Genomic DNA, 8461 nt, shown 5'->3' with positions numbered 1-8461 from the left:
AGCCTATCTGATGCATCCTCGATTTGATGCACCTCATCAGGAAGCGACTAATACGTCACCGAAACCGCCACGAAAATCGTAATGGACGAGATGCTTAAAACAGGAAAATCCTAAAACGAAGAATATTCATTTTGAACAGTTTGCTGAAGCTTTCTAACTCCGATCATAATGATTTTCTAGAAAATGTACAGATTGGAAGTTTTCCAGAAAAAAACAAATATGGACAGATTGAAAACCTTCGAAATAAACTATTTATAAACCTATATGATGAAAATCAAGTTCTTTTCACGTTTCATTAATATTCGAAACACTTTATGATACATTATTTATTACAGTTCAATAGTAGAAAACAACACTTAACAAATATTTCAAATTTAACATGTTTGCACTGTTGTTCGACACATACATCATCATCCAGTACGCCATCCTATTATGTTTTTGAGCCACTGTCTCAATCGATTAGCTGCTCACTGATTAGAAGGCCAATTTGAAGCTGACCTAGTCCTCTCAACTGGGTTAAGTTGTTCGACTTTCCGGAAGACGTTTCCAATGCCAACAAACGATATCAAATTGTATCCCCGAAAGCATTTTGCAGACGAACCTTCAAAATACAAAAATATAGTTGGCATGTGCTGAACCAATTTTATTTTATCATATTTACCTGATATTTTAGAAGCGCTGATTTTCATTTTTCCTATTTTTGTATGTATTCTGGTTCGCTATGCGTAGAGCACACAGACCAATAAAATCACAGCTACACGACCGGAACAATGTTTATCAGAATCGGCCACCAGCGAATATTGAAATTCGAGAACGGAGACTTTTTTCCTTTTAGCAATCCTTCGGGTCGAATCGGCGAACCATGGAGCTTCGGATGAAATCACGAATGAAAATTTCTTTGTTTTTTGAACTGATTGTGGTTGATGTTGCTGTTACTTCGAAGATTGATTTGAAGTTATTGAAGGCCATGATTCTGGTTCGGAGTTCCGTTGTTGTTAACCCTGGGAGATGCACCTTGATTGGAAAAATTTCTGCTCTTCCCGTAAACGAGTCTGCCGGTTCCACCACGGCCGGTGTTCAGTGGACCAGTTCGACCCGATGCGCAAAATGGAATGTAAACAAACTCTACACGCTGAACGTCGTTTGTTTAACTCAGCATTAAACGGTAAAATTTTTTCAGTGCCTGTTTGCTCTCGCCCCTTTCTTGTGAGCAAATTTGGTGATTTTATCGGTCCCGACGGCAACGGCCCTATTTTGCTCACCCATATACCAACCCCCGGTGCGGTATAAAAGTGATCAAACTCGTGAGCATTTTCACTTTGCTCGCGATTGCTGCGGATGCCCTAAACGAAATCTGTACCAACACGTGGAAAGGATGTATCTCCATATATGGCGAATCGAGAAAAACGCGTTTGAAGAAAATACAACCTATTTTAAATCGCTAATTAAAAATCACTTGAAATGTTTGCATTTTATAAAAGTCAAACGATGTTTAGAAGCATCCCCTATATGTTAGAATAGAGGAATATAATTTTTTATGAAAAAACAACGCGCTATCGTAGATAGAACCTATAGCTCACGTATTATTTTATCTCCCGTGTTTATACACCCTTTGCTATTTTCTCATTTCTAGCTTTAGTTTTAAGCTCGCGTTCATTTGTAACTATGTTTTTATGTTGAATAAAGTGTCAAATCTTTACCAACATATAAAAAGCATCTATCTCTATATATGGCGTATCAAGAAAAACGCGTTTAAAAAAATACAACCTATTTTAAATCCCTAATTAAAAATCACTTCAAATTTTTGGTTTTCATGATAGACAAACGATTTTTAAGAAGCATCCCATGTTAGAATAAAGGAATATCAATTTTCATGAAAAAACAACGCACTATCGTAGATAGAACCTAGCTCTCGTAATATTTTGTCTAACCTGTTTATACACCCTTTGCTATTTTCTTATTTTTAGCTTTAGTTATAAGCTCGCATTCATTTGCAACTATGTTTTTATGTTGAATAAAGAGTCAAATTGATTATTTTGAGTTTGTTTGCGGAGTAGCAGCGAAAAATTGTTTCGGAGTAAAGGATGTATATCCATGTAATGGCAGTTCTGGTTTTAGAATGTTTATAGATCCTTTACTCAAATTGAGTTTTCAATGTAACGGAATATTATTTTCTCAAAAGGGTTTTACCGTTAAGTAGAGCAACTGTTGGCCTATCATGAGGTACTGAAAATGTTTTTTGTTTACTTTTGGAGATAGATCCTTTTCACGTGTTGGTACAGAAATGTCAATTCTAAAAGACTACATCATTTTTCAGGTGCGACATTTTTTTTTATGCATGTGTATTAGTTATTTAAAAACAAAGCAATTTCAATAAAAGCTATGTTCGTTTCTTTTTAATCGAGTTATTATCTTTTTCAAGTTTAAGCGAAGAAACAATTTTTTTCAAGCAACATTTGTGAATCGAATCAATTGCTCAATAATCAAGCAACATAGTTCATTGAACTAAAAAAAATAGCATACAGCACTTTTTCATTAGGTGATTTGTTGAACTAACAACAAATTTCAACAAGTTTTAGATCCAAAGTTCAAAGTTAAAAAAAATTTGAAGACAAATATATTCAGTTTTAACTTTATCATCACCTTATTGTACTGAAACATTTCTAAAATAAAATTAATTTACTTCATATTTGGACTTACCCAAGCAACCAGAATTCCCTTAAAAAGGTTCCATAGAAGCTTAATCAGCTCTCGTTTGTGTCTGAAGAGAATGTTAATCAGCCCAAAATTTAAGTTCTTAAAGCTACTTTCAAGTTCGTTTAGGTGGCTGTAGAGAACGCTATTCAGCTTCTAAGAGAATGTCAAGAAACTTCTACGCGCCGAAAAAAAAATCCAATTGACAGATTGCTCTGACAACCACATGTCAGATTGCTAGGTTGCCGGTCTATCATAATCTATCTCATTGATTTTAATTATATTGTTTTGATTACAAAAGCTGCTTACACGCCTAGAGAATTGAACCGCTGCTCTCTAGGTTGCAATGAAACTCACCAGCCTCTCGACCAATCCAGCAATAGCTAATTGCCACTGTAATGATTAGTATTTAAACTTAATGTCATTTGAGATGATTGAGTGGGTTGGTCAATAGAAGGTACCTTATTTCGTTCAAAGGACTTTCAGTACACAATATGAATCATAACAAAAATTCGCATCATCAAAAAATTTATTCGAATATCTTATTTAACATTTATAAGAAAAATTCGAAAAAATCTTGAATTCCATTTGTAAATATTAGTACAGATATAAACAAAACAAATACCATGACAAGAAATTGACAGACATTTTTGACATGTCGCTTAGAATTCCCATATAGGTTCTTTAAAACACCTTCAAGTATCTTAATGGTGCGCTTTAGAATGTTACGCGAACGTTATCGACCTTCTTGAAAAATATTTTTGACATGTCGCTTAGATTTCCCATATAGGTTCTTTAAAACACCTTCAAGTATCTTAATGGTGCGTTTTGGAATGTTACGCGAACGTTATCGACCTTCTTGAAAGAAGTTCCATTAAAAGCGCTTAGAAGTTCCGTTATCGATAGTTTAACCTTTCAAAGGGCGATGGAAGTTCCTGAGTAACTTTTACGCGACAAGAGTCACCTGAAGTTCCCGTAATACATTTTTTCAGCCAAATGTGAACTTCGGAGTTCGGAGTTAAGTAAAAACGCGACTTTTGGTTGCTTGGGTTATCTTCGTCACTACCCGCATAATTAAAAACAGTTGGGGATATAGTACTAACTATTAACTTAATATATTGGTAGCAGTACCAGTATGAAATATCTTCCAAGTATCATTTCATTATACATGTTCAAAATTTTATTACCTCAATAAATTATGACAGGATCGTATCAGTGACAGTGACAATATGATATATGATTTAGTAAGTATAGTATAATAAGAGAATAAAAATTTGCAACCTTTGAATATTGTCTCTGGACCTTATCCAGGACTCTAACAGTGTACGACAAAGTTTCCTTATATTTTCTTAGCATTAGACATTAAATTAAAAAAAAACAACATTGACAACATTGTATGAGTTAGACAAGTCGTTATCATTTCACCTCTTGCGGATAATAACTAATATTGTTATTTTAAGATGTAGTTGTGAGCTTATGCATTTTTTCGCTCTTGGGTTCAGCATCTGCTAATTTTCACTTCACTTCGTTAAAATTTGTGTCGGCAACCCCACGCCAGGTTCGGAACTGAAAACTGTGTTCAAAATGGCTCCGAAAAAAAAGAATCACGCTGAGAAAAACACACAGAACGCGAAAAGTAAGTAAAACTATATTATATTATCGATAAAAACTAGTGAGATTAAATAAAACTAATGAAATTACAGAAACAAAGATCTCTGCTGAGCGGAGAGCGGAAAAAAAATCTACTGAAAGGCTGAACAATGCAGATCTGCACAAATAGGTAAGATTGTATAATCCATGTATAATATCAGAAATAAAAAATAAAAATCTCAACATTTAAATTTTTTAATTTTATTTTATTTTTTGTGGGAAAGAATTGGAACTATATTGGTTATGGTACAGGGAAGCTCTTTTTAAAAATATTTTACAATATGCGGAACGTATGATTGAGCGTTATTTTTACTACAAACTACTATAAGCAAACTATATCCATTGAAGTTGATGAAATCTATGATTTTGTATTCCAACGTAGCTAGAACATTCAGGTAGATTGTTTTGCTCGCCAAAAGTGGATGATATTTTAACCGTATCCAATAATGTAGCATGAAATATTTGTTCGAAAAAATCGCTCTTTTTGAATGGTAAACATGCTTAACAGCCCTTTCCCCATATGGTACTTTAACAGATAATCATAATACAGATTGTTAATATGGTCTGTGTTATTGTACATATACTGTTCACTTTACAATAAACGATAACGTTTAGAGACAATATAGAATATTCTCTATATATTGTAATTGATTATGCGGGTAAACATAACTTTTTGACGTTTTGGCTCATTTGACGTTTAAAATAAAATAAATAAAACCGAGCTGAAGTTTTAAGTTATATCAAAATGTTAAGCAGCAAATTTTAATTCAAATGGGTAGAAAATAAGTTCTATATTATATATTTGTTTGTAAACCTTATCGAGACAGAACTCTAGCATTATAAAAGAAATTAAAACGAATAACTATGACCTTTTTTAGACTCTTTAGACAACAAGTTTAAAATAAAACAATGCATGTTAAGTTTCTATATATTCTCCTATAAACTTCTCCCCTCCCTTGTTCAAATAATTCTATATGTTTAGTAGCCTTGACTATTTCGGCCCCCTCCCTAACGTATACACTCGGTACAAAAAAAAAACTTCTAAAAGTAAAAGGCCTTTAATAAACTAGTTGTAAATAAATATAAAAACTAATTGAACAAATTGTACTTAAAAAAAATTGAAATAAACGCAACCATACATTTAGAGTGGCCCACGTTACCCCACTCTGGTGCACCACCTGAAACGTGCCCCGATAAACTGAGAGTCATCATCAATGAGCTGTTCCCACAGCACGATGTTACCCGCTGGCCAACAGTCCCGTATGACTGGGACACCAGCGCCGAAGAGAGGATAACGGTGGAAGAACTTCGCGAGATCGCCAAGTCTCTCCAACCGAGGAAGGCCCCCGGACCGGACGGCATTCCGAACGTCGCGGTGAAGGCCGCGATCAGGGAATTCCCCGATATGTTCCGAACATCGTTGCAGCGATACGTGACGGAACGGGTGTTTCCTGACACGTGGAAACGGCAGAAACTTGTTCTTCTGCCAAAGCCGGGTAAGCGCCCAGGAGACCCATCGGCATATCGGCCGATCTGTCTACTGGATACAGCGGGTAAGGTCCTGGAGAAGGTGATTCAGAACCGACTTCAGAGATACACGGAAAGTGAGGGCGGACTCTCGGGGAAACAGTTTGGTTTCCGTCGAGGTCGCAGCACCGTAGATGCCATCCGCTCGGTCATCGAGGTAGCGGACAGAGCCAGGCTGACCAAGAGGAGAGGGCTCCGCTTTTGCGCGGTTGTCACTCTGGATGTGAAGAACGCCTTCAACAGTGTCAGTTGGACAGCGATTGCGTCGTCGCTCATCCAAATGAGGATCCCGGCATATCTGTATAGGCTTGTGGAAAGTTACTTCCACAATCGCCAACTGCAGTATATGACCGGCGAGGGTTTGCGAACACAAGAGGTTTCGGCGGGTGTTCCACAGGGGTCAATACTCGGCCCAGTTCTGTGGAACATCACTTACGACGAACTCCTACGAACGAGCCTCCCATCGGGAGCCGAACTCGTAGGATTTGCAGATGATGTAGTCCTCTTGGCGAGGGGCTCCTCAACAGCGGAGGTTGAGCTACTGGCCACGGTAGCTATCCAGGAAGTGGAACGCTGGATGCACTCCAAGTGCCTGCGTCTAGCCCACCACAAAACCGAGATGGTGCTTATCACCAACCTGAAATCACCCCAAACAGGTACCATTGCCGTTGGACCGTGCAACATCGTGTCTAAACGCGCAATTAAGTACCTAGGGGTGATGATTGACGACAGGCTCAGCTTCACGAGCCATGTCGAACACGTGTGCAAGAGAGCGGCAATGGCCACGGCCGCACTCACACGAATGATGCCGAACTCCTCGGTTATCCAAAGCAGCAAAAGGCGGATCATTGCAAGTGTGACCACTTCGATCTTGCGGTACGGAGCAGCGGCCTGGAGGCAGGCCCTGGGAGGAAGCTGTAACCTGCAGCGACTGAGCAGCGTTCAGCGGCTGATGAACCTGCGGGTTATCAGCGGATACCGGACCATGTCGTCCGAAGCCGCCTGTGTGGTAGCGGGTGTTATGCCCATCTCGGTTTTGCTAGAGGAGGATGTCTATTGCTACGACAACAGAGACACGCCCAACGTTCGAGATCTCGCCAATGAGGACTCGATGTCCAACTGGCAGCAGCTGTGGGACAGCTCAACGAGAGGAAGGTGGACCCATCGTCTGATCCCGCACATCGGGAGCTGGATCGGAAGAAGGCACGGTGAAGTGGACTTCTATATGACGCAATTCCTGACTGGTCATGGATGCTTCATGAAGTACCACTACCGGTTTGGACATGTGGCTTCGCCATATTGCCCAGATTGTGGAGATGAAGAGGAGACACCCGAACATGTGGTGTTTGTCTGTCCGAGGTTTGCGGCGGTACGTACTTCCATATTTGCCGCCTGTGGGCCTGACACGACAGCAGATAACGTTGTACAGAGGATGTGTGCGGATTCCAACACTTGGCATGCGGTCAGCGATGGGTTCACCCGGATCATGACTGCCCTGCAGAGGAGCTGGAACCAACGGCAGTCCGCGAACGGTGTAGGATGACTCCATCGGCGGGGAGCATCTGAGTAGTGTGCGTCCGATCCCCTGATCGAAGCTACAAAGATAAGGCAACATCTTCTGCGTAGCGGAGGTCAGGGGTGCGCCGCGAACGTGTGTAGGATACCCCAACGTCGGGGGGTATCCGAGTAGTTCCGCTTCCTAAGAGGGAAACTGCGGGGATAAGACTTTACCTTCCTCGTAGCGGATCTCGAGGGAAGAGGGTTAACCACTGTCGGGGGATACCCACGGGTAGAGAGGCTCTCGACGCCGGGCGAGCCTCTCGAGTCGGTGTAGGATGTCGTCACCGTCGGGAAACATCCGAGTCGTAGCGTTCCAAGTCCCGAATGTGTGCCGTGACAGGCGCGAGTCTAGGATAAGCTGCTCTCGATTTGGCACACAACGGGCAGGAAAATCCGCGGGCCAAAAATCCTAGGGTTGCCAACCAAAGGGGGATAAAGAAGACCGGACAACGGTCGGAGTAGACTGACCCCATCGACGGGGGGCTGTCGAGTAGAGTGCGTCCGACCCCACGGTTTGAAGTTACAAAGATAAGACAATACCTTCTGCGTAGCGGATGCCGTGGGTGCGCCGCGTTCGTGAGTAGGATGCTCCACCTTCGGGGAGTATCCGAGTAGAGCGGTTCTCAACGACAGAAGCTGCGGGGATAAGACATGACCTTCTTCGCAGTGGAAATCGTTGGGAAAGGGTTATTCCACGTTCGGGGAATACCCACGGGTAGAGTGGCTCTCGACGCCGGGCGAGCCATTCGAGTCGGTGTAGGATGACGTCTTCGTCGGGAATCATCCGAGTCGTTGCGTTAAGTCCCGCGCGTGTGCCGTGACAGGCGCGAGTCTAGGATAAGCTGCTCTCGATCTGGCACACGACGGGCAAGGTGGCAAACTTCGAACCCTGAAGATAAGAGGTCGGGCTTCGAGTCGGAAGAGGAGAGGTCAGGCCTCAAACCTTCAGGCGGAGAGGTTTGTGCGGTAAACCCCGAGTCTTTATGATAAGAGGTCGGGTCCCGAGTCGTAAGAGGAGGGATCAGGCCCC

General features: G+C 41.4%; 1 long non-coding RNA gene across 1 annotated transcript; it reads right to left on the bottom strand.

The window, feature by feature from the left end:
- Window positions 1–311: 311 nt before the first annotated feature.
- Window positions 312–2355, bottom strand: LOC129738571 (uncharacterized). The gene is made up of 2 exons (XR_008735554.1): window positions 662–2355; window positions 312–601 (listed from the first exon to the last, which is right to left on the bottom strand). It is a non-coding gene; the product is annotated as an uncharacterized LOC129738571 (long non-coding RNA).
- Window positions 2356–8461: the final 6106 nt, after the last annotated feature.

Source organism: Uranotaenia lowii, chromosome 1 (genome assembly GCF_029784155.1).
Source record: "Uranotaenia lowii strain MFRU-FL chromosome 1, ASM2978415v1, whole genome shotgun sequence".
In the NCBI taxonomy this organism is placed as follows: Eukaryota; Metazoa; Arthropoda; class Insecta; order Diptera; family Culicidae; genus Uranotaenia; species Uranotaenia lowii.
The sequence above is the reverse complement of the archived record's forward strand: the minus strand, read 5'-3'. Positions and strand labels throughout refer to the sequence as shown.